The 27,413-nt window shown below is 40.2% G+C and overlaps 1 pseudogene; it reads left to right on the top strand.

Moving 5' to 3' along the window:
• Positions 1-12,241: 12,241 nt before the first annotated feature.
• LOC101105328 (protein SET-like) lies at positions 12,242-16,205 on the top strand (annotated as a pseudogene).
• Positions 16,206-27,413: the final 11,208 nt, after the last annotated feature.

Raw genomic sequence — 27,413 nt, forward strand, 5'->3', positions numbered from 1 at the left:
TGCCAAGCCTCCCTGTCCAACATCAACTTCCGGAGTTTACTCAAACTCATGTCCATTGAGTCGGTGATGCCATCCAACCATCTTGTCCTCTGTTGTCCCCTTCTCCTCCTGCCTTCAATCTTTCCCAGTATCAGGGTCTTCTCAAATGAGTCAGCTCTTGGCATCAGGTGGCCAAAGGATTGGAGTTTCAGCTTCAACATCAGTCTTTCCAATGAACACTCAGGACTGATATCCTTTATGATGGACTGGTTGGATCTCCTTGCAGTCCAAGGGACTCTCAAGAGTATTCTCCAACACCACAGTTCAAAAGCATCAATTCTTTGGCACTCAGCTTTCTTCATAGTCCAGCTCTCACATCCATACATGACTACTGGAATAACCATAACCTTGACTAGTCGGACCTTTGTTGGCAAAGTAATGTCTCTTGCTTTTTAATATGCTGTCTAGGTTGGTCATAACTTTCCTTCCAAGGAGCAAGCGTCCTTTAATTTCATGGCTGCAGTCACCATCCTGTGATTTTGGAGCCCCCCAAAATAAAGTCTGACACTGTTTCTACTGTTTCCCCATCTATTTGCCATGAAGTGATGGGACCAGATGCCATGATCTTCGTTTTCTCAATGTTGAGCTTTAAACCAACTTTTTCACTCTCCTCTTTCACTTTCAAGAGGCTTTTGAGTTCCTCTTCACTTTCTGCCATAAGGGTGGTGTCATCTGCATATCTGAGGTTATTGATATTTCTCCTGGCAATCTTGATTCCAGCTTGTGCTTCTTCCAATCCAGTGTTTCTTATGATGTACTCTGCAGAGAAGTTAAATAAGCAGGGTGACAATATACAGCCTTGACGTACTCCTTTTCCTATTTGGAGCCAGTCTGTTGTTCCATGTCCAGTTCTAACTGTTGCTTCCTGACCTGCATACAGATTTCTCAGGAGGCAGGTCAGGTGGTCTGGTATTCCCATCTCTTTAAGAATTTTCCACAGCTTGTTGTGATCCACACAGTCAAAGGCTTTGGCATAGTCAATAAAGCAGAAATAGAGGTTTTTCTGGAACTCTCTTGCTTTTTTGATGAGCCAGTGGATGTTGGCAAGAATCAACTATACCCCAATAAAAATTATAAAAAAATAAAAAAAAAGAAGTGCATGGCATGACCACATAGGTCAAAAGCAAGAGTGATATTCAACTAAATCCTGGACAGATGCGTATAGCCACAGCCAGAGATGTGTCAGACGTGCAGCATGGTGTCTGCAGAGGGGACAGGTGGCTCACTAGCGGCCAGTGGCCAGAGGTGCATAGGGTAATGGACATCTTTGGATGCTAGACCAGAGGTGGCGTTGTGGTTAGAACAGAGATGGGTGGGAGTTCATTCACAAGCCCACACACGTGGCTCAAGTCCATGATTTGCCAGGGATCCTTGGTAGCCCAACCAACATCTGCTGTTTGTAACTGCCATTCTGGAAACCTAATCTCACATGATCCTGGAAAATGAAATGCTATGCTGACCACTGGGAGTCATCCCTCACCAGTCTACCCTCCTAAAACAGGGACCAACTTTGGGATGTGGAACAACTCCATCAGTTTGAGTCCCAGAGGTCCTCGAGGCATTTGGTTGAATTTACATCTTGGGAAGAGGGCTAGAGTGTTCCTCAAAGTGGATAAATGGGCACCAAAACCCTGTGGTTCATGATTTGAGCTCAGAGAGCGCTGGCAGTGCTCCAGTGTTTCCTTTGCTTTCCTTTCCTTTCCTCTGTCATGTCTGACTCTTCGTGACGCCATGGACTGTAGCCCGCCAAGCTCCTCTGTCCATGGGATTTCCCAGGCAAGAATACTGGACTGTGTTGCCATTTCCTCCTCCAGGGGATATTCCTGACCCAGATATCAAACTGTATCTCCTAAATCTCCTGAATTGCATGCAGATTCTTTGCCCCTGAGCCACTGGGGAAGATCCAGTGTTTTTTTTTCATATTTAATATTTGTGTGTGTTTTTTAAAATTTTACATGGAGGATTCAAGTGATTTGTAGTTGCTAATTAAAATAATTCTGTGGTTAATGAGTGGAATTTGGCTATTATAGGTGTATTATTTCATTAGACCATTTACTGACTTCTCTTTTTATAACAGTTTGCTGTGATTATATCTATTATTTTATTTGCTCCTCACAATAAATCTAGGGTATATGACAGCTACTTTTGATAGACGAGGAAACTAAGGAAAGTGACTTAAGGTTGTCCAGGGTTATATGTTTGGTGTCACAGTTATGAACAGAACTGGACTTGCTGGACTCCTCATCTGATGCTCCTGCTCTTTTAGTAACTAGCACTTGCTTTCCCCAGGTATACCTGTCATGAGCAAGTTACTATTTATTCTGAGTCTTTTTCAATGTTCACTACGTCAAAGAAGATAACATGTCATTTTTCTTTGTTTCTTGATGCCTCTACTGCTTCAAGGGAATACAGTTTTAATATTCAATAGCGAATATTAAACACATCTATTAAACATGATATATGACAAGAAATCTATATCCTGCATTAAGAATTTTACTGTTATTCAACATTCTGATCTGTATGTCAATGCAATGAACACAGTGGATCCTCCTGCCAGTCACGTACTACCTACCTCATAGCTTCTCAGGGTTGCAGGTAGGATGATCTTGCTGCATGCCCCCATGTCCCTTTCTTAATTCTACACACACACACACACACACACACACACACACACACACACACACACACACGAAGAGTATTAGTATCAGTACAGGGTTGGTCGCTGATAAGCAGAACTCTGCTCTACATTTTCAAAGTAATGCTCTCACAACCTGCCCTCAGGGTTCCAGCACTGTTTCTTGTCACTGCACAAGACCCTAGGGAGCTGACATGTTCATGATGATCTAGGTGTGCAGGCCGACCTTATACAGGTGGGTGTGGTACAGCATGAAGGGATACAGCCAAGAATTCTGCAGTTGATAAAACTGAGCAGACTCTTACTTAATTTACTAATTGTGGGTTATGGTCAAGTTATGTGTTTGAAATCCATTTGTACTCACATCAACATGCATTTTTTCAACAGAACTTCCCCGATGAAAACTATGTCACATTCTCTTGAAATGACTTGATCCCTTGACTTCTTTGACATCAAAGTCTCCAAGGTTCTAACAGTGGTTTTAGGACAATCCAGGTTCATCAGCAGAAGGCTGGGACAGAAGTAAGGTCAGTAAGTTCTGGGAACAAAGCTTCAACATTCTACACTATTTCTTTCTAGTTCTTTTTCCCCCTTCTCTTTTTGATGATAAAAATTCAGTTTTAAAACATTTTTCACTACTATAATAATTAGTGATATTGTAAGTCAACTATACCCCAATAAAAACTAAACATTTTTTTCTGATATCTAATGTTGTATATAAAAAGAAGAGGCATGGCAGGCAATGATGTACATTAGAAGAAACAGATGCAAGACTTGACTTTGACTTGTTTTTTATCATGTTAATGCACTTTAGGTCCCCTCAGGAAAATGATGCTACTTGACAAAGTCCTCTGGAGAAGATGTGTGTGGGGAAAGTAGTGCAGGTCAGTTGTCTTTAGACCCTATTTTTTCTTTCCTTCTACATCACAACCAACGTGCTTAAGTCAATCTGAATTTATTAAATGGTTAACAAAAACTAGAAGTAATAGAGAAAGAACTGTAAATGAATATGCTAGATATGGGTTTCCCTTAGTCCAATGGGAAAGCATCTGTGAATTTCCGCCTTTCTTAAGGGTCCTCTTAGGAAGGTATCCCAATTCCCAACCTTATTCTATCTCCAGGTTTTTAAGAGTTTCTCCTTGACAATCTCTCCAATCACTGTTAGAAACTCTATATATTATCCACAAGGGTTAGTTTTACTCCAGAATCTATTTCCTTCATTTCCAGAAGTATATTCTTCTAAGTATGCATTAGAATAATTCCATGGGAGCTGAAGTTCCAATTTGGCACTGACACTCCACATCTCATGGAAAGGTCTGAGCTTCGTCTCCAAGAGTCTCCTAAATGGTGTTATTGCAGACGGGCATCTTCATGCACAGTGAGTATCTATCAAACCACACACACACACACACACACACACACACACACACACACACACACACTCATTCACACATGTACATACCCCTGTCCAAAGGCAAATATTAATGTTCATGGATATAAAAGGCTAAACCCATAAGAGGAGAGAACTGATTTCCTTCTCTATAATTTCCCCCATTATCCAAAATTTTTCTCGGCATTAATTCTTTTCATTTACCCCTCATTTTCATTTAACTCCCATTTCCAAATTATGTCTCCTAAAGATACTAGATATTAGTAAGTGACCGATTCATATGTTTTTATGGCTGCTTCCTTAGCTGTGTATGACAAAATCAAAACACAGACATTATTGCTCTTACATATTGCACCAGTTCTCTCTGGTTTTGGGCAGGGGCAGGGCATAGATGCAGTAAAGAGGCAAGAAGTAGGATAAGAGGTTTCATTTTTTTTCTAGTTAACAACTGTAGAACTAAATTGCTTTGGCTAATGCACTTATGGGGATAATGTTTGAAGATACTGGAAGCTAAAAACTCTTTGTGTATTTAAAAGTAGAAGGTAAGTACTAAACTTGATACTAAATTTTAGCTATGTAACTCAACACAAATGTAGTAAAGGGGTGGAACCAATTATTTGCATTTTGTTAAAGGATAAACTTTTCTTAAATGAAAAACTTAATTACTAAAATAACAATAAAGAAGTAATATCATTTGAGACTATAAGAACTCAGAGACTGTGAATCTGTTATACTGAATAGCATTTTCTATTTTTCATGTGAACTTCCCTTATATAGAAATATTGCTTTTTATTTAATTTTTGATATGCAAAATCATGGAAAGAGCAAGGAATTGATGAGTAAGCTGACAAATGTCAGGGAGACAAAAAAGAGATGCAATTATAGCTCCAGATGATGTCTAATTTTCCCATAGCATTTTCCGAACACAAATTCCTGAAATCAGGGGCAAATGAAATCTAAATTTTATACTTGGCCAGAGAGATATAAAATTCATTTGATATCATCCATTAAATCTTTTAAAAACGTAACAGAAAGTAATAACTGAACTTAAGACTCTCACCTTAATTCTGTTACTCTGGGTGAAGGTCAGACATAAAGGTTGATTTTCTTTTACAAAGTTATTGATTTCAGAGATTTATATTTCTGTCACTCTCTCAGTGTTGGGATAACTGTGTACATATTTTATCATCTCTTCTCTTGCATTAATATATTGTTGTGTGAAAAAATCTTGCCCTTTTACTGATAACATATCATGACTGCATATAATTTTGAGTGTTTTTTACTTAAGTTTCTCAAATTTTAATTCTCTGTCCTGGACACTTATATATTCTGAGCAGACTCTCTTTTAAATGGTTTGGTCTTATTTATGGGATAGAATGGTTTGGGTTTCTGGTGCAAAGTAAATCACTCACAGATATATCTTGTAAAAATGAAGAACAGACCAAAATAAAGTATCTATTCATGCCTATTCTCTGTGCTGTTAATTAATGTAGCCAGTTAATATATGTTAAATACTTATAAAAGTGATATGTGGTCAGAACCCAAGAATTGCCAGGCTCAAGGAATTGTAATCCCCACCCCCGCCCCACATTTGTAAAATAATATTTTTGAACTATGGCGGTGATTTTCAACTTAAGTATTATCTGGTGATCTTCAAAATTCTCCAGGCTTCCCCTCAACTAATTAAATAAAAAATTCTGGGGGTGGGACTCAGTCACCAATTTTTTTTGCCAATACTTTATTTTGAAATAAAATACATCTAGCCTATATAATATGTCCATATTCCTTTGTGATGTTTGCTTTATCTCTCTAAATAAATATTAATATATATATATTTTTTCTTTTTACTCTTAAAACATTTGAGAATAACTTAGTCTCAAATTATGAAATTTTACCTCCAAATGTTTCCTCATGTAGCTTGAAAAATAGGACATTTTTTCTATATAAGCACAACACAATGATCACACTCAGAAAATTTACCAATGATACATCATTTTCTGATATATAGTCCATATTCAAAACTGCCTACTTATCTCAAGTAAATCCTTTTAGCCTTTTTTACTTTTTCAAACCAGGATATAGTCAGATCTCATGTTATATTAATTTGCCTTGTCTCCTTTTTCCTCCTTTAATCTAGAACTGTTCTCCAGCCTGTCACTGACCTTCATGAAATTTGGTTTACCTTTCAACTTGGATTTGTATGGTCATGTTCATGATTAGATTAGATTAAATGTTTTTGGCAGGAAGACTATTTCCCTATCTGAGAGCATGCTATGTCACTTGCTCTATTATTGGTGATACTAGCTTTGATCTCTTAATTGAGGATTTCTACAATGAAATGTACCATTTTTATTCTGTGATAACTTGACAAGCAGGGTGACACTTTGAGATTGAACCAACATCTTGTTTCCAAACAACCTTTTGCCTGATGGTTTTAGTGTTCATTGTTAATTCTCACCTCAATCAACTATTACAATGATATTGGTAAAAAATGATGATTTTCAAAATTCTTATTGTGCCTTTACCTTTATAAGTTGGTATTCTAAAGAAATTGAAAGAACTCCTATGAGATCTTAGGGCTGGAGATTGAAGCCATAGAGATGGATCATATTTTCTCCCCCTGGTAGTTTGCTAAGTCGCTTCAGTCGTGTCCGACTCTGTGCGACCCCATAGACAGCAGCCCACCAGGCTCCCCTGTCCCAGGGATTCTCCTGGCAAGAACACTGGAGTGGTAGCCATTTCCTTCTCCAATGCATGAAAGTGAAAAGTGAAAGTGAAGTCGCTCAGTCATGTCCAACTCTTAGCTACTCCATGGACTGCAGCCTACCAGGTCCTCTGTCCATGGGATTTTCCAGGCAAGAGTACTGGCATGGGGTACCATCGCCTTCTCCGACTGGTAGTTTAAGTTTCCCTTTATCTCACCTCAGTTTGCATCTCTTCTTCAAATCCTACTTTTGGGTGTTTGGGAGAAATCATCTTTTCCTAAGAGAATCTTTTCAGAAAAAGTATTTTTCAAACTTCTTGCATTGAAATTCATAAGCATGTAAAATTCCTCTGCTGTTATTTCTTTTTAAGTAAAACACTGATCCTATTCTATGTATTGATCCTCAGTACCCCTCTGAGGTATACAAGCAACTCCTCGGATGGGACACCAGGCTTTTACCTGCCTGTTCTGTCTCAGTTCCATTCCCTACTCTGCCGCACCCCAGGCTCCAATCATTTGGAATTCTTCTAGTCGTAGCTGTCTCTGGCTTGACAAACTGCTGTTTTCACCTGAAATGACCTGATCTCATTTTTTTTGACCAGTGAGCTTCTACGCAGCCTCCCAAATGTAGCTCTTCTATTTATCGCCCTTTTTAACACCCACTCTACTAAGCAGAGCTGATCGCACCTACCTTTGTACCCTTTACAATTGGCCCTTCAATAGATGTCTTTCTACTAGGGCATTTGCACTGGGTTTCTATATTTTTTTCTATGGTCCCTGCCCTTTGGGGTTGTGAGCTCTTTGAGGGAAGAAACCTTAATTACGTTAATCACATTATTTCTCTAGTTTTGAGTCTAGAGCTTTAAACATAGCAGTGCTTCATAAATATTTCACAAAAGAGTAAAAGCTCACAAAGCCAGTTATTGATCTCTTAGTATTAAAAACCTAGGAGTAAGTTCAGTTCAGTTCAGTTCAGTCACTCAGTCGTGTCCGACTCTTTGCGACCCCATGAATCGCAGCACGCCTGGCCTCCCTGTCCATCACCAACTCCCAGAGTTCACTCAGACTCGCATCCATCGAGTCAGTGATGCCATCCAGCCATCTCATCCTCGGTTGTCCCCTTCTTCTCCTGCCCCCAATCCCTCCCAGTATTAGAGTCTTTTCCAATGAGTCAATTCTTCGCATGAGGTGGCCAAAGTACTGGAGTTTCAGCTTTAGCATCATTCCTTCCAAAGAAATCCCAGGGTTGATCTCCTTCAGAATGGACTGGTTGGATCTCCTTGCAGTCCAAAAGAGTCTCAAGAGTCTTCTCCAACACCACAGCTCAAAAGCATCAATTCTTCGGCGCTCAGCCTTCTTCACAGTCCAACTCTCACATCCATACATGAGTACTGGAAAAATCATAGCCTTGACTAGACAGACCTTAGTTGGCAAAGTAATGTCTCTGCTTTTGAATATGCTATCTAGGTTGGTCATAACTTTTCTTCCAGGGAGTAAGCGTCTTTTAATTTCATGGCTGCAATCATCATCTGCAGTGATTTTGGAACCCAAAATGATAGTAAAAAATAAAAAAATGAGGAGTAAAAACCTAGGTAGTGTTCAGTACGTTTTAAATCTCTGAAATAAGGTCTCTTAACCTTTAGTCATGTTTGTGGACATATCACATTATAATATTTTTAAATTATTATTTTTAAACTGGAAATGCTTGTTTTTCAACCCTATCCAAAGCAATATTAACTATGACCATTATGGTTTTTATGTGATAGTTTATTTTTTCTAATGTACATTCAAATATATTCATTAACAATTAAAGATTTATTTTCTGACTGTTCCACCTAGCTTGTGGCACCCTAGTTCCCCATCCAGGGATTGTACTTGGGCCACAGCAGTGAAAGTGCCAAGTCCTAATCACTGAACTGCCAGAGAACTCCCACAATTAAAGATTTTTAAACAGCCTGTCTCTACAGCAGCTATAATCAACTTTTCTGTCCTCAGTGGTTACACATATTATTCTTTTGGAAACCTTCTTTAGTATAAAGCTTAGGCAATTCTTAAAAACACACAGCCACAGCACATTTTGTAGCTATGAAGTAGATTTTTATGACGTTTGAGCTTTACAAAACCAACAAAAATTTATAGGCCAAATGAGTCTTCTATTCTTGATACTTAAAGATAGATTCAAGAGATATATTGCCTAACAAACATTTTTACTGGGCCATCACATTTTTATTAGCCTCATCCACTCTTTCTAATATCACAACAGTTGCTCGAGTGGCAGGAAAAATCATCCAGATATTGCCAGATCAGTCAATCAAATCATTCAATCAAGTAAAGCCCATAAACTTATACACATATGTGTATGTTAGGTGATGTGCAGAATACTTATGAGCATAAACTCAACACTTTCCTTCAAAGAATGTGGAGTTTAACAGGTGCTATTAATATATTAAACATATGTAATCAGTTGATTACATATTAAATGTAATATAAAAGAATGGGCTTTCTAGGTGGCTCAGGGTCAAGAATCCGCCTGCCAATGTGGGGTATGCAGGAGACGTGGGTTGCATCAGGAATATCCCCTAGAACTGGAAATTACAACCCAGTCTAATATTCTTGCCTGGAAATTCCTTGGACAGAAGAGCCTGGGAGGCTTATAGTCCATGGGATCACAAAGAGTTGGACACAACTGAGTAACTGAGCACACACACAAAAAGAATATAGGATTTTATAACAAGACAAGTATTTTCACCTAGATAAGTCAAGGAAGCCTTCTTGACTGAGTTGACATTTGATCTGAGAATTACAAGATAGATAAGATTTAGATAGGCAACTCTGAGACAAAGTTCCACAACAGAAAACCACAAAGTGTGTCCAGTGGATTATGAACAGACTCATTTGATTGATTCATTTACCCACTCAATCATTTAATTATGCATTAAATAATTCTATATTGAGCACCAGGTATGTGTCAGGTGTTCAGCAGACTCAGATAAAATGATAAAGAAAATAGGCACAGTATCTGCCATCATGGAATTACAATATGGGGTGGTGAAGGGAATAGGAAATGAGGCTGGATCTTGAGTACAGGGACTTGTTGTCTTAAAGACTTTTGCCTTTATTACAAGAGCAATGAGAACCAACAGAAGGATTTTAGGCTAGATAGAGACATGACCAAATTTGTGTTTGGAAAATAATTTTGGCTGTAGTATGGAGAATGATGGATTGGTTGGTGACTCTAGTCTACTAGTTTTGGAGACTAGTAGAATAAAATCAAGAGATGATGGTATTCAAGACCAAGACTACTCTGATGGAGCTAGAGAGAAATAGAAGGAAGAGTATATTTAGGAAGTAAGACCAACACAAGTTGATGATGAATTGGGACCAGAAAGACGAAATGTCAAGGATAGAGCCCAGGTTTCTGGCTGGCAGAACCAAATGGATGCTAGGACTACCTACTGATACAGAACATCAGAACAGAAAAAAATTTAGGAGAAAATCAGTTTCCATTTAAAGTGTCTTTGAGATATCTGGGAGATGACTTAGTAACTGTATGCATTTATAGGTTTGGAAATTCAAGGAAATGTAACTTTGTGAGTTATCTGGTATATTATTTAGGCTTCTCTGAGAATCAGATGCTGATTTGGAGTTACAAGGGGAAAAGATTTATCAGGAATGTGGAGAGTTGATAAAGTAAAAGAGTGAAAAAAATAATGGCCATGGAATGCTTTCACATCATGATGTTGATGTGACACCAGGCAGGACAGAGACAGAATTGGATAGTGAGGACTTCAGGATGACAAAGCCCTGGCCAACTCAAGGATGAGCCCCAGATCAAAGACTGACATCAGAAGAGTCCCTCCGTAGGGCAGAAGGCCTTTGTCACAGGCTGGGTGCTTCTCATGAAAAGCATGGCCTTGCCTCAAATACTGTGCTGAGTTTTGGCAGATCTACAGCAAGAGGCTCTCACCTACTAGCCCTCCTCACCACTGAATGACGGGCTCTTTCTTGAAGGGAGATCTAACTGTCACACATTCCGGGTTGTCTAGTGCTGGCTGGAGACATCCATGTGGCTAAGATACCCTATCAAGAAAACTAAACGTGAGACAATATATGGAGAAGTATTTATTAAAGAACGACTGTATTTTGGTGAAGAGTGGAAAAGATTAAAATCATGTTCTGAAGTCTCAAAGTGGCATATAAGAGCTATGTATTTTATTCAAATTGTTCTCAAGACTAATGAAGTCTGTTTCTACAGATATAGAAAAGGCAGAGGAACCAGATCAAATTGCCAACATCTGCTGGATCACTGAAAAAAGCAAGAGAGTTCCAGAAAAACATCTATTTCTGCTTTATTGACTATGCCAAAGCCTTTGACTGTGTGGATCATTATGAACTGCGCAAAATTCTAAAAGACGGGAATACCAGACCACCTGATCTGCCTCTTGAGAAACTTGTATACAGGTCAGGAAGCAACAGTTAGAACTGGACATGGAACAACAGACTAGTTCCAAATAGGAAAAGGAGTACGTCAAGGCGGTATACTGTCACTCTGCATATTTAATTTATATGCAGAGTACATCATGAGAAACGCTGGGCTGGAAGAAGCACAAATTGGAATCAAGATTGCTGGGGAAATATCAATGACCTCAGATATGCGGATGACACCACCCTTATGGCAGAAAGTGAAGAAGAACGAAAGTGCCTCTAGATGAAAGTGAAAGGAGAGTGAAAAAGTTGGCTTAAAGCTCAACATTCAGAAAACGAAGATCATGGCATCTGTTCCCATCACTTCATGGCAAATAGATGGGGAAACAGTGTCAGACTTTATTTTTCTGGGCTCCAAAATCACTGCAGATGGTGATTGCAGCCATGAAATTAAAAGACACTTACTCCTTGGAAGGAAAGTTATGACCAACCTAGACAGCACATTAAAAAGCAGAGACATTACTTTGCCAACAAAGGTCCATCTGTCAAACTATGGTTATTCCAGTGGTCATGTATGGATGTAGTAGTCAGGCTGGGCTATAAAGAAAGCTGAGCACTGAAGAATTGATGCTTTTGAACTGTGGTGTTGGAGAAGATTCTTGAGAATCACTTGGACTGCAAGAAGATCCAACTAGTCCATCATAAACGAGATCAGTCCTGGGTGTTCATTGGAAGGACTGATGTTGAAGCTGAAACTCCAATCTTTTGGCCACCTGATGCAGAGAGCTGACTCATTTGGAAAGACCCTGATGCTGGGAAAGATTGAAGGCTGGAGGAGAAGGGGATGAGAGAAGATGAGATGGTTGGATGACATCACCGACTGGATGGACATGAATTTGAGTGAACTCCAGGAGTTGGTGATGGACAGGGAGGCCTGGCATGCTGTGGCTCACGGGGTCGCAAAGAGTTGGACATGACTGAGCGACTAAACTGAACCACAGATATGTTCAGTAAAATAATAAAATAAAATTTAAAATGTAACGAAAAGAGTTCTCTGAGCTCGCAGTTCCTCTCTCTTCTCCTGGGAGGATTCTTGGCTTTTTTTTCCCCAGCATGGCCCCCAGACACCAGTCTTCTCTTCCACCCCAAGTGAAGAAACTGAAGAAAGCCAGGCTGACTGCTGCCTCCAGGCCAGATAAGGCATCTGCTTCTTCAAATTTGCCGAAGGAAGAAAAAGAACAGCAAGAAGCAATTTAACATATTGATGAAGTAGAAAATGAAATAGACAGACTTAATGAACAAGCCAGTGAGGAGATTTTGAAAGTAGAACAGAAATATAACAAACTCAGCCAACCATTCTTTCAGAAGAGGTCAGAATTGATTGACAAAATCCCAAATTTTTGGGAAACAAAATTTGTTAACCATCCACAAGTGTCTGCACTGCTTGGGGAGGAGGATGAAGAGGCGCTGCATTATTTGACAAGAGTTGAAGTGACAGAATTTGAAGACATTAAATCAGGTTACAGAATCAGTTCAGTTCAGTTGCTCAGTCATGTCTGACTCTATGCGACCCCATGAATCGCAGCACGCCAGGCCTCCCTGTCCATCACCAATTCCCGGAGTTCACTCAGACTCACGTCCATCGAGTCCGTGATGCCATCCAGCCATCTCATCCTCGGTCGTCCCTTTCTCCTCCTGCCCCCAATTCCTCCCAGCATCAGAGTCTTTTCCAATGAGTCAACTCTTCGCATGAGGTGGCCAAAGTACTGGAGTTTCAGCTTTAGCATCATTCCTTCCAAAGAAATCCCCGGGTTGATCTCCTTCAGAATGGACTGGTTGGATCTCCTTGCAGTCCAAGGGACTCTCAAGAGTCTTCTCCAACACCACGGTTCAAAAGCATCAATTCGTCGGTGCTCAGCCTTCTTTACAGTCCAACTCTCACATCCATACATGACCACTGGAAAAACCATAGCCTTGACTAGAAGGACCTTAGTCGGCAAAGTAATGTCTCTGCTTTTGAATATACTATCTAGGTTGGTCATAACTTTCCTTCCAAGCAATAAGCGTCTTTTAATTTCATGGCTGCAGTCACCATCTGCAGTGATTTCGGAACCCCCCAAAATAAAGTCTGACACTATTTCTACTGTTTCCCCATCTATTTCACATGAAGTTATGGGACCAGATGCCATGATCTTCATTTTCTGAATGTTGAGCTTTAAGCCAACTTTTTCACTCTCCTCTTTCACTTTCATCAAGAGGCTTTTTAGCTCCTCTTCACTTTCTGTCATAAGGGTGGTGTCATCTGAACATCTGAGGTTATTGACATTTCTCCCGGCAATCTTGATTCCAGCTTGTGCTTCTTCCAGCCCAGCGTTTCTCGTGATGTACTCTGCATAGAAGTTAAATAAGCAGGGTGACAGTATACAGCCTTGACGTACTCCCTTTCCTATTCGGAACCAGTCTGTGGTTCCATGTCCAGTTCTAACTGCTGCTTCCTGACCTGCATACAGATTTCTCAAGAGGTAGGTCAGGTGGTCTGGTATTCCTATCTCTTTCAGAATTTTCCACAGTTGATTGTGATCCACACAGTCAAAGGCTTTGGCATAGTCAAGAAAGCAGAAATAGATGTTTCTCTGGAACTCTCTTGTTTTTCCCATGATCCAGCGGATGTTGGCAATTTGATCTCTGGTTCCTCTGCCATTTCTAAAACCAGCTTGAACATCAGGGAGTTCACGGTTCACGTATTGCTAAAGCCTGGCTTGGATGCAATCTCAAAAACAACAGAGTGATCTCTGTTCATCTCCAAGGCCAACCATTCAATATCACAGTTATCCAAGTCTATGCACTTGGATAACACTGAAAAGCTGAAGTTGAACAGTTCTATGAAGACCTACAAGACCTTTTAGAACTAACACCCAAAAAAGATGTCCTTTTCATTCTAGGGGACTAGAATGCAAAAGTAGGAAGTCAAGAAACACCTGGAGTAACACGCAAATTTGGCCTTGGAATGTGGAATGAAGCAGGGCAAAGACTATAGAGTTTCGCCAAGAAAATGCACTGGTCATAGCAAACACCCTCTTCCAACAACACAAGAGAAGACTCTACACGCGGACATCACCAGATGGTCATCAGATTGATTATATTCTTTGCAGCCAAAGATGGAGAAGCTCTATACAGTCAACAAAAACAAGACCAGGAGCTGACTGTGGCTCAGATCATGAATTCCTTATTACCAAATTCAGACTTAAATTGAAGAAAGTAGGAAAACCGCTAAACCATTCAGGAATGACCTAAATCAAATCCCTTATGATTATACAGTGGAAGTGAGAAATAGATTTAAGGGCCTAGATCTGATAGATAGAGTGCCTGATGAACTATGGAATGAGGTTTGTGACCTTGTACAGGAGACAGGGATCAAGACCATTCCCATGGAAAAGAAATGCAAAAAAGAAAAATGGCTGTCTGGGGAGGCCTTACAAATAGCTGTGAAAAGAAGAGAGGTGAAAAGCAAAGGAGAAAAGGAAAGATATAAGCATCTGAATGCAGAGTTCCAAAGAATAGCCAGAAGAGATAAGAAAGCCTTCTTCAGCAATCAATGCAAAGAAATAGAGGAAAACAACAGAATGGGAAAGACTAGAGATCTCTTCAAGAAAATTAGAGATACCAAGGGACCATTTCATGCAAAGATGGGCTCAATAAAGGACAGAAATGGTCTGGACCTAACAGAAGCAGAAGATATTAAGGAGAGGTGGCAAGAATACACAAGAAGAACTGTACAAAAAAGATCTTAACGACCCAGATAATCATGAAGGTGTGATCACTAATCTAGAGCCAGACATCTTGGAAAGTGAAGTCAAGTGGGCCTTAGAAAGCATCACTATGAACAAAGCGAGTGGAGGTGATTGAATTCCAGTTGAGCTATTTCAAATCCTGAAAGATGATACTGTGAAAGTGCTGCACTCAATATGCCAGCAAATTTGGAAAACTCAGCAGTGGCCACAGGATTGGAAAAGGTCAGTTTTCATTCCAATTCCAAAGAAAGGTTACAGAATAGATTTTTATTTTGATAAAAACCCTTACTTTGAAAATAAAATTCTCTGCAAAGAATTTCATCTGTATGAGAGTGGTGATCCATCTTCTAAGTCCGCTGAAATCAAATGGAAATCTGGAAAGGATTTGACATAACGATCAAGTCAAACACAGAATACAGTCAGCAGGAAGAGACAGTATGAGGAACCAGAAAGCTTCTTCACCTGGTTTACTGATCATTCTGATGCAGGTGCAGATGAGTTAGGAGAAGTCATCAAAGATTATATTTGGCCAAATCCATTACAGTACTACTTGGTTCCTGACATGGATGATGAGGAAGGGGAAGGAGAAAAGGATGACGACGGTGATGAAGAGGAAGAAGGATTGGAAGACATTGATGAAGAAGGGGATGAGGATGAAGGTGAAGAAGATGAAAATGATGATGAGGGGGAGGAAGGAGAGGAAGATGAAGGAGAAGATGACTAATGGAACACTGATGGATTCCAACCATTTTTAATTTTCTCTAGTCCCTGGGAGCAAGTTGCAGTCTTTATTTTTTTTTCCCTCCTCTTGTGCTCAGTCGCCCTGTTTTTGAGGTCTCTTTTCTCCTTTATACCATGGTTCACAACTTATTTGGGGGTTGGGGGGGAAATACCTTGAGCAGAATTCAGTGGGACACGAATCTCTACCCCTTTCTGTTCTAAATTCATTTTTATCCCTTCCTGTCTCAACAAAAACTATGGAATCAACACCACCATGCTCTGTGGGAAAAAAAGAAAAACCTTATGCTCCCTTAGCTCTGCTGGAAGCTGGAGGGTGCTAGGCCCCTGTGTAGTAGTGCATAGAATTCTAGCTTTTTTCCTCCTTTCTCTGTATATTGGGCTCAGAGATTACACTGTGTCTCTATGTGAATATGGATAGTTAGCCTTTACCAACATGTATCTGTCTACTTTCTCTTGTTTAAAAAAAGAAAAAAAACTTAAAAAAAAATGGGGTTCTAGAAGGTCAGCAAAGGGTGGGTTTGAGATGTTTGAGTGGGTTAAGTGGGCATATTGACAACATGGCTTCTCCTTTGGCATGTTTAATTGTGATGTTTAACGGACATCCTTGCAGTTTAAGATGATACTTTTAAAATAAAATTCTCTCCTAATGATGAAAAAAAAATGTAACGAAGGAAACATGACAAAGGGGAATAAAAGTAGGTAGAAGATGGTGTAGCAAGAACAAGTTCTTTCAAAAATCACCTCATAGTTATACACACTGAATAGAAATGAAAACTGGGCTCTGAACCGTCTAGCTGCCAATGAATGAGGAGAATATAATCACCTATGATTTCACAGTGTCTTGAGATAAAAACAAATAAACTGTTTAAGAGAAACTCATTTTTCTTTCTGATACTAAGATGAGGAAGGATGTATGGGTCTTCAGAAAGAGTAACGTCACATAAGGAAATGGGCAACATCTTCACAAGCATTTTTATAAGAAACACAATAAGAAGCTCCATAACTCTGACTCAAATTTCTCTCCAGGATGACTAACACAATTCTAGGTGGGGGCCTAATGACTAAATCAGAGAGAGATTTAACAGAATTTAGAGAGGAAAAAAATAGACTAAATGTCCTACAGACAATTCAAAATGGATTAGGATTGAAATCATCTCATAAAATTCTGAGGACCCTTGTCAGAAAAATAAGCCATCCTACTTCCCAGAGGATTGCTTTGAGGGACTATCAGTGAAGCAAACCAATAATCAAGAGGTAGATTTTATTTTTTTTAAGTTACAAAACAAGAGCTTTTGCATTAAACATTCCCTGCAGTTGACCATGGTTGGAGAAATATCAGCATTTAAAAAATTAAAATAATGAACTGAACCAGTCCAATTTAGTCACTCAGTCCTGTCTGACTCTTTGCAACCCCACGGACTGCAGCACTCCAGGCCTCCCTGTCCATCACCAACTCCCAGAGTTTACCCAAACTCATGTCCTTTGAGTCAGTGATGCCAGCCAACCATCTCATTCTCTGTCATCCCCTTCTCCTCCTGCCTTCAATCTTTCTCAGCATCAGGATCTTTGTAAATGAGTCAGCTCTTCACATCAGGTGGCCAAAGTATTGGAGTTTCAGCTTCAGCATCAGTCCTTCCAATAAATATTCAGGACTGACTTCCTTTGTGATGGACTGCTTGTATCACCTTGCAGTCCAAGGGACTCTCAAGAGTCTTCTCCAGCACCACAGTTCAAAAGCATCAATTCTTTGGCACTCAGCTTTCTTTGTAGTCCAGCTCTCACATCCATACATGACTACCGGAAAAACCACAGCTTTGACTATATGGAACTTTGATAGCAAAGTAATGTCTCTGCTTTTTAATATGCTGTCTAGGTTGGTCATAGCTTTTCTTCCAAGGTGCAAGTGTTTTTTTAATTTCATGGTTGCAGTCACCAACTGCAGTGATTTTGGAGCCCCCCAAAATAAAGTCTGTCACTGTTTCCACTATTTCCCTATTTATTTGCTATAAATGATGGGACCAGATGCCATGATCTTTGTTTTCTGAATGTTTAGAGTTAAGCCAACTTTTTCACTCTCCTCTTTCACTTTCATCAAGAGGCTTTTTAGTTCTTCTTTGCTTTCTGCTATAAGGGTGGTGTCATCTGCATATCTGAGATTATCAATATTTCTCCTGGCAATCTTGATACCAACTTGGGCTTCATCCAGCTCAGCGTTTCTCATAATATACTCTGCATATAAGTTAAATCAGCGGGGTGACAATATACAGCTTTTCCTGACTTGGAATCAATCTGTTGTCCCATATACAGTTTTAACTGTTGCTTCCTGACCTGCATATAGGTCTGCATATAGGCCTCTCAAGAGGCAGGTCAGGTGGTCTGGTATTCCCATCTCTTTCAGAATTTTCCACAGTTTATTGTGATCCACACAGTCAAAGGCTTTGGCATAGTCAATAAAGCAGAAATAGATGTTTTTCTGGAACTCTCTTGCTTTTTTGATGATTCAGCGTATATTGGCAATTTGATCTCTGGTTCCTTTGCCTTTTCCAAAACCATCTTGAACATCTGGACGTTCACAGTTCACATATTGCTGAAGTCTGGCTTGGAGAATTTTGTGCATTACTTTACTAGCACGTGAGATAAGTGAAATTATGCGGTAGTTTGAGCATTCTTTGGCATTGCCTTTCTTTGAGATTCAGTGAAGTCTGACCTTTTCCAGTCCTGTGGCCACTGCTGAGTTTTCCAAATTTGTTGGCATAATGAGTGCAGCACTTTCACAGCATCATCTTTCAGGATTTGAAATAGCTCAACTGGAATTCCATCACCTCCACTAGCTTTGTTTGTAGTGATGCCTCCTAAGGCCCACTTGACTTCACATTCCAGGATGTAGGCTCTACGTGAGTGATCACACCATCGTGATTATCAGGGTCGTGAAGATCTTTTTTATACAGTTCTTCTGTGAATTCTTGCCACTTCTTTTTAATATCTTCTGCTTCTGTTAGGTCCATACCATTTATGTCCTTTATTGAGCCCATCTTTGCATGAAATGTTCCCTTGGTATCTCTCATTTTCTTGAAGAGATCTCTAGTCTTTCCCATTAAGTTGTTTTCCTCTATTTCTTTGCATTGATCACTGAGGAAGGCTTTCTTAACTCTCCTTGCTTTTCTTTGGAACCCTGCATTCTTTCCTTTCCTCCTTTGCCTTTTGCTTCTCTTCTTTTCACAGCTATTTATAAGGCCTCTCAGAAACCATTTTGCCTTTTTGCATTTCTTTTTCTTGGAGATGTTCTTGTTCCTTGCCTCCTGTACAATGTCACGAACCTCGTCGATAGTTCTTCAGGCACTCTGTCTATCTGATCTAATCTGTTGAATCTATTTCTCACTTCCACTGTATAGTCATAAAGGATTTGATTTAGGTCATACCTGAATGGTCTGGTGGTTTTCCCTACTTTCTTCAACTTAAGTCTGAATTTGGCAATAAGGAGTTCATGATCTGAGCTACAGTACATTCCTGGTTTCGTTTTTGCTGACTGTATAGAGCTTCTCCATATTTGGCAGCAAAGAAAATAATCAATCTGATTTTGGTGTTGGCCATCTGGTGATATCCATGTGTAGAGTCTTCTCTTGTGTTGTTGCAGGAGGGTGTTTGCTATGACCAGTGTGTTCTCTTGGCAAAACTCTATTAGCATTTGCCCTGCTTCATTCTGTACAAGGCTAAATTTGCCTGTTACTCCAGGTATTTCTTGACTTCCTAATTTGCATTCCAGTCTCCTATAATGAAAAGGATATTTTTTGGGGGTGTTAGTTTTAGAAGGTCTTGTAGGTCTTCATGGAACCGTTCAACTTCAGCTTCTTCAGCATTACTTGTTGGAGCATAGACTTGGATTACCATTATATTGAATGGTTTGCCTTGGAAGCAAACAGAGATCATTCTGTCATTTTTGAGATTGCTGAACTCAGCAATGTACTGTATTTCAGACTCTTTTGTGGACTATGATGGTTACTCCATTTCTTCTAAGGGATTCTTGCCTACAGCAGTAGATATAATGGTCATCTGAGTTAAATTCACCCATTCCAGTCCATTTTAGTTCACTGATTCCTAAAATGTCAATGTTCAGTCTTGGCATCTCCTGTTTGACCACTTTCAATTTGCCTTGGTTCATGGACCTAACATTCCAGGATCCTATGCAATGTTGCTCTTTACAGCATCAGACTTTACTTCCATCACTAGTCACATCCACAACTGGGTGTTGTTTTTGCCTTGGCTCCATCTCTTCATTCTTTCTGGAGTTATTTCTCCACTGATCTCCAGTAGCATATTGGGCACCTACCGACACAGGGAGTTCTTCTTTCAGTATCCTATCATTTTGCCTTTTCATACTGTTCATGGGGTTCTCAAGGCAAAATACTGAAGTGGTTTGCCATTCCCTTCTCCAGTGGAGCCCATTTTGTCAGGACTCTCCACCATGACCCATCCATCTTGGGTGGCCTTATATGGCATGGCTCATAGTTTCACTGAGTTCGGCAAGACTGCGGTCCATGTGATCAGATTGGTTAGTTTTCTGTGATTATGGTTTTCAGTCTGTTTGCCCTTTGATGGAGAAGGATAAGAGGCTTATGGAAGCTTCCTGATGGGAGAAACTGACTGAGGGGGAAATTGTGTCTGATGGCTGGGCCATGCTCAGTAAATCTTTAATCCAATTTTCTGTCATTGGGTGTGGCTGTCTTGCCTCCCTGCTATTAAAGTGGGGCCAAACTATGGTGGGGAGAGGAGGAAGATAATCACGATGGTGTGATCACTCACCTAGAGCCAGACATCCTGGAATGTGAAGTCAAGTGGGCCTTAGAAAGCATCACTATGAACAAAGCTAGTGGAGGTGATGGAATTCCAGTTGAGCTATTTCAAATCCTGATCCTGGAAGATGATGCTGTGAAAGTGGTGCACTCAATATGCCAGCAAATTTGGAAAACTCAGCAGTGGCCACAGGACTGGAAAAGGTCAGTTTTCATTCTAATCCTCAAAAAAGGCAATGCCTAAGAATGCTCAGACTACTGCACAATTGCACTCATCTCACACTGAAGTGACTTAGCACCAGCAGCAGCACACGCTAGTAAAGTAATGCTCAAAATTCTCCAAGCCAGTCTTCAGCAATACGTGAACTGTGAACTCCCTGATGTTCAACCTGGTTTTAGAAATGGCAGAGGAACCAGAGATCAAATTGCCAACATCCGCTGGATCATGGAAAAAGCAAGAGAGTTCCAGAAAAACATCTATTTCTGCTTTATTGACTATGCCAAAGCCTTTGACTGTGTGGATCACAATAAACTGTGGAAAATTCTGAAAGAGATGGGAATACCAGACCACCTAACCTGCCTCTTGAGAAATCTGTATGCAGGTCAGGAAGCAACAGTTAGAACTGGACATGGAACAACAGACTGGCTCCAAATAGGAAAAGGAGTATGTCAAGGCTGTATACTGTCATCCTGCTTATTTAACTTCTATGCAGAGTACATCATGAGAAACGCTGGGCTGGAAGAAGCACAAGCTGAAATCAAGATTGCTGGGAGAAAGATCAATAACCTCAGATATGCAGATGATACCACCCTTATGGCAGAAAGTGAAGAGGAACTAAAAAGCCTCTTGATGAAAGTGAAAGAGGAGAGTGAAAAAGTTGGTTTAAAGCTCAACATTCAGAAAACGAAGATCATGGCCTCTGGTCCCATCACTTCAATGCAAATACATGGGGAAACAGTGTCAGACTTTATTTTATTGGGCTCCAAAATCACTGCATATGGTGACTGCAGCCATGAAACTAAAAGATGCTTGCTTACTCCTTGGAAGAAATGTTATGACCAACCTAGATAGCATATTCAAAAGCAGAGACATTACTTTGCCAACTAAGGTCTGTCTAGTTAAGGCTATGGTTTTCCAGTGGTCATGTACGGATGTGGGAGTTGGACTGTGAAGAAAGCTGAATGCCGAAGAATTGAGGCTTTTGAACTATGGTGTTGTAGAAGACTCTTGAGAGTCCCTTGGACTGCAAGGAGATCCAACCAGTCTATTCTAAAGGAAATCAGTCCTAGGTGTTCTTTGGAAGGACTGATGCTAAAGCTGAAACTCCAATATTGTGGCCACCTCATGTGAAGAGTTGACTCATTGGAAAAGACTCTGATGCTGGGAGGGATTGGAGGCAGGAGGAGAAGGGGACAACAGAGGATGAGATGGCTGGATGGCATCACCAACTCTATGGACATGAGTTTGGGCGAACTCCGGGAGTTGGTGATGGACAGGGAGGCCTGGTGTGCTGCAATTCATGGGGTTGCAAAGAGTCGGACATGACTGAGTGACTGAACTGAACTGAACTGAAATTATGGTGGACCTCCCTGGTGGCTCAGATGGTAAAGCAACTGCTTAAGATGTGGTAAACCCAGGTTCAATCCCTGGGTCAGGAAGATCTCCTGGAGAAGGAAATGGCAACCCACTCCAGTATTCTTGCCTGGAAAATCCCCTGGATGGAGGAGCCTGATGGGCTATAGTCCATGTGATTACGAAGAGTTAGACACGACTGAGAAAGTTCACTTTCACTTTAAACTATGGTGGAGGTAATGTAGATAATGGTGACCTCCTTCAAAGGTCCCATGCATGCACTGCTGCACTCAATGCCCCCAATCCTGCAGCAGGCCACCACCAACCCACGCCTCCGCCAGAGAGTACTGGACACTCACAGGCAGGTCTGGGTCAGTCTCTTGTGGGGTCACTACTGATGTCTCCTGGGTCCTGGTACACACCAGCTTCTGTTTGTGCCCTCCAAGAGTCTGTTTCCCAGTCCTATGTAAGGTCTGGCAGCTCTATGGTGTGGTTAATGGCAACCTCCTCCAAGAGGGCTTATGCCATACCCAAGTCTGCTGCACCCAGAGCTCCTGCCCCTGCGGCAGGCCACTGCTGACCCGTACCCCACAGAGCTGCTCAAACACAGTTCTGTCTCAGTCTCTGTGGGGTCTCTGGGTCCTGGTGCACACAAGGTTTGTTTAAGCCCTCTGAGCATCTCTGGTAGGTATGGGGTTTGATTCGAAACGTGACTTCGCCCCTCTTCCTGTCTTGCTGGCACTTCTCCTTTGCTTTTGGTTGTGGAGTATCTCCTCACAGTCGCTCCAGCACCACACACTGCCACTCCAGTGCTGCGCAGCTGCTGGATTATGGCATCTGGTCCCATCACTTCATTGCAAATAGATGGGGAAACAGTGGAAACAGTGGCAGACTTAATTTTGGGGGCTCCAAAATCACAGCAGATAGTGACTGCAGCCATGAAATTAAAAGACGCTTACTCCTTGGAAGCAAAGCTATGACCAACCTAGACAGTATATTAAAAAGCAGAGACATTGCCAACAAAGGTCCGTCTAGTCAAAGCTATGGTTTTTTCAGTAGTCATGTATGGATGTGAGAGTTGGACTATAAAAAAAGCTGAGTGCTGAAGAATTGATGCTTTTGAACTGTGGTGTTGGAGAAGACTCTTTAGAGTCCCTTGGACTGCAAGGAGATGAACTAAATATTTCAGCACAGAATGATCTGAATATTTACCTCTTTTTTTAAAAGAAAATATTTAAAAAGAAAACCGCTACTCTCAATGAAGTGTTCACAGGACGTCTAACCTATGGTATTTTTAGCTCCACCTCATGAAATCCTCAGAAGATATAATCTATATTTAAGATTTTCTACTGATTAAATTTTTTCTGTGGTGGTTTTAAATTATGTCAACAAATTCTATGATTCTGCCTTCAAGAGGTGGAGCTTAATTCCTCTTCTTATTTAGTGTCTCCCTTCTAATGAATACAATACAGTGCAAGTGATGATTTATTTGAGGGACTATCCTTCTTAAATATATTTGGTAAATATGTTTGTGTTCCCTTTAAGTTTTAGTCAATGGGCACATGCTTCCTAGCAGTATATTTAAAAATATTCAAACTTTTGAAATCAAAGAATAACAACTGATTTTAATCTCCTTATATTTTGATATGTTGAATACATTCTTAAATGAGCTCAATATAATTTCTGTGAATGTCATCTTATGACCCAGAATAGCATAGTGGGTCAAACTCGACAGCTTTGGGTATGTAACCTTGGGAAACTTATTCAACAGGACTGTGCCTCTGTTTTCTTCTGTAAAATAATTGGTGAAAATAATAAAATATAAGTTGTATGATTGGTATGAATAGTATATAAATTTATATAAAGAATTTAAAACAGTGTCTGACATATTGTAACTCCTCCATAAATGTTAAAGGAAAAATGATTGATTCTGTACTTGTTTTCATTAAATATATTTTAAAAGAATATTTCTTGAAACAAGTTTTTGGTGCATTTGATCAGTCAATTTTGCCATTCATAAATCAGTTATTCAGTGAATTGATTTTGATAGTTTAATTTTCTATTAATTCCTATGCTTTCTGTTGATGATGGTTCTCTATCACTGTTTATGACTGTGCTTTAAAATTTTATTTCTCCAAAAACCATGCCAGAGACGCCATACATGACTAAATATGCAATTACTATTTTAAAAGCAGAAATTAGTATAAAAAGGTCCTTAAGACTTCAAAACTGATATTCAGAGCACATATGATTAGAGATCTGATTCACCGACCAACTGGAGAAGAGTTCTCTATTTTTCATCCCTAACTGAAAAATGAAATACTATGAACATTTGTTATATTGTTTTCCCGCTTGTTTATAAAGTTACAGAAATATATGTGGAATGTGTGAGTTATAAGTAAAGGAAAGGAGCTTGTGGAAGGAAAAATACGCACCCCGAATCTTGTAAATGACAGTTAATCCAGAGTCACAAGAAAATACCTTCGCCTTTATGGTACTTGTACAATATTTTCTAATTGCAACTAATGGAAAATTTTTTATCAGCTCATTCTCTAAACTAAAGGGATGAGAATACAAATCTTTGCCTTTGGTTTTGTTGCTAGCCCAGTGTAGACTGAACATTAATTAATAGTTAATAGCCGAACAACTCAGGCAGCCTGTTTTCGATCCAAAAATATTCTTAAAGATGGAAAAGCCATATTAACTGCAGTAAGCTGGTTCTGCTGATCCCAAATCGTAGGATTTCTGCTTTGCAAGGGGCTCTGTAAATCATCTAGCCCGAACCTTCTATTGAGGCTATTTAAGGGAAGTTTTTAGAGACTTCAAAGGCTTCATAAGACCGTATATTTGCTAGGACTACTTATTACTGCTAAATCCTCCAAGGCTTTTGAATGTACCCATGTACTGAAGAAATTATTCAGCTAGTTGAAGGTCACTTATTAAAATGTGGCTCTGGGCTACTTGGAGAGAAAGACAAGCGTAAAAGGCAAGGAGAGGCTAGAGGGAACTCTCATTCAGGTAACTGCCGCTGCTGCCCAGGCTGTGACCTGGGTGAGCAAGGATAATTTTAGACACAATACACAGGCTTCTAGTCTACCAGGAGAGGAGGTACACGCTGCTACTACAGTGTCTTCTAAGTTATGTAACCATTATGTGATTTTCTTTAGCCTTTCCCCCCGAAAGGAAACACTGGGTTTGAGAAATTTCATATAAAGAAATTTATGATCTGAATATCCTAGACATTTACTGTTATGTGTAATACTTGGAAAACCGAGATGCAAAGTGTCTAGCCTTGCACTGGTGCAAGCATGTTAAGAACATCTTAAATGGGGATTCCAATCTTTTTACACATCCCTTCTGTCCTCCAGCCTCTCATGCTCCCTGAATTTATTGTCCATCCTATCTTTCCCACGTGGAGCCCACCAGACATTTCACCACCTCCTCACCATTGTCAGCTGCCTCCTGTGAAAGGTAGTTTGTCTTTTACCATTTCCCTCGAGAGTTTACCAAGTGGATTGAGATGTGTTTCTCTCAGAGAGCAGGGAGCAGGAGAAGTTAAATGGGATATACCCCAGTGTATTTTCACTGGGGACTGGGGTGGGGCATGAGATGGTGAAGGAAAGGTACAAATTTCAAACATAAATTCCTGTCCCATTGGAGGTTATGTAAACTGTCAAACCATGTATGCAATCTTTCTGATTAGCTCTGCCGCTTCTACTCTTTGGTAACTGACATTTGAACCGATCAAATCAACCACAAAGGTAATTCAACCATTTGCAACTTGTCAATGCCCTGATTGGTTAGGCACAGAGTCGATGCCTTATGATGGCTGGTTATCAGAACTAAGTTCCTTAACTTGATCTGTGGTTTGTGCCTATAATAAAACGATAAGGTTATACTCATATTAAGAATATTATGGGCACCCTTGCATCAGGTTTTGGATTAAAATAAAGGCAGACACTTTGTAGCTTGTCTTGCATATGGCTCTCTCTTTGGGGCTGTTTATTAAAAAGATTAAAGCTACATTTTGGGGAGTCAGTCAGATTTAGACAGACAGTTCTGAATGTTGCCTGCCTCTTTTTTTCTTTCTCTCTATTGGCATGCATGACTAAGTAGCTCCTACATTACATGGAAACTGGGTATGTATTACATTTGCAATGAACTTTTCAGTTATGACCAACCTAGACAGCATATTAAAAAGCAGAAACATTACCAACAAAGGACTGTCTAGTCAAGGCTATGGTTTTCCAGTAGTCATGTATGGATGTGAGAGTTGTACTATAAAGAAAGCTGAGCACCAAAGAATTGATGCTTTTGAACTGTGGTGTTGGAGAAGACTTTTGAGAGTTCTTGGACTGCAAGGAGATCCAACCAGTCCATTCTAAAGGAGATCAGCCCTGAATATTCATTGGAAGGACTAATGTTGAAGTTGAAACTCCAATACTTTGGCCACCTGATGTGAAGAGCTGACTCTTTGGAAAAGACCCTGATGCTGGGAGAGATTGAAGGTGGGAGAAGGGGATGACAGAGGATGAGATGGTTGGATGGCATCACCAACTCAAAGGGCCTGAGTATGAGTAAACTCTGGGAGTTGGTGATGGACAGGGAGGCCTGACGTCCTGTAGTCCATGGGGTCACAAAGAGTGGGACACGACTGAGCTACTGAACTGAACTGAGCTGAACTTTCAGATTTTCAGGAAAGGAATCCTGTATTTAGTATTGGGTTACTGGGAAGACAATCTTTATCTAGAAAAAAAAATAGAATTAAATTAGTATGGTCAATAGCAATTTATTATTTTCCTGTTCATAATCTTTAAAAATAAATTTGGATTTCCCTCTCAAGGCCTCAAGTATATCTAAAATTCTTAAAGATGATGATAAAAACGTAAAAAGGGAGTTCCAGCAGACAATTTGGAGACGTCTATGGGGGAAGGGAGAAGGAAATGGCAAGCCACTCCAGTGTTCTTGCCTGGAGAATCCTGTGGACAGAGGAGCCTGGTGGGCTGCTGTCTATGGGGTTGCACAGAGTCGGACACGACTGAAGCGACTTAGCAGCAGCAACACAGGTGGGAAATTTGAGGGCATCTATTTTGTGAGACTGCCTATAAGAGCAGTCGAGAAGCTGATGGATGAATTATGGTTCTGATTGGGCTGACAGAGATTTGCAGACAACTTGCTTCTGTTTTCATATATTTGATAGGTTACTATCACATTTTATGGGTATCGGTTTACATAGAATGTCACTCTTGAGAGCCTAAGAAAATCAACCTTTTAAGCTAGTACAGTTCTCTGTGGAGGTATTCTAAGGTCCTCTGTATAGCAGCA

The sequence above is a fragment of the Ovis aries genome, chromosome 5, assembly GCF_016772045.2.
Source record: "Ovis aries strain OAR_USU_Benz2616 breed Rambouillet chromosome 5, ARS-UI_Ramb_v3.0, whole genome shotgun sequence".
Lineage (NCBI taxonomy): Eukaryota > Metazoa > Chordata > Mammalia > Artiodactyla > Bovidae > Ovis > Ovis aries.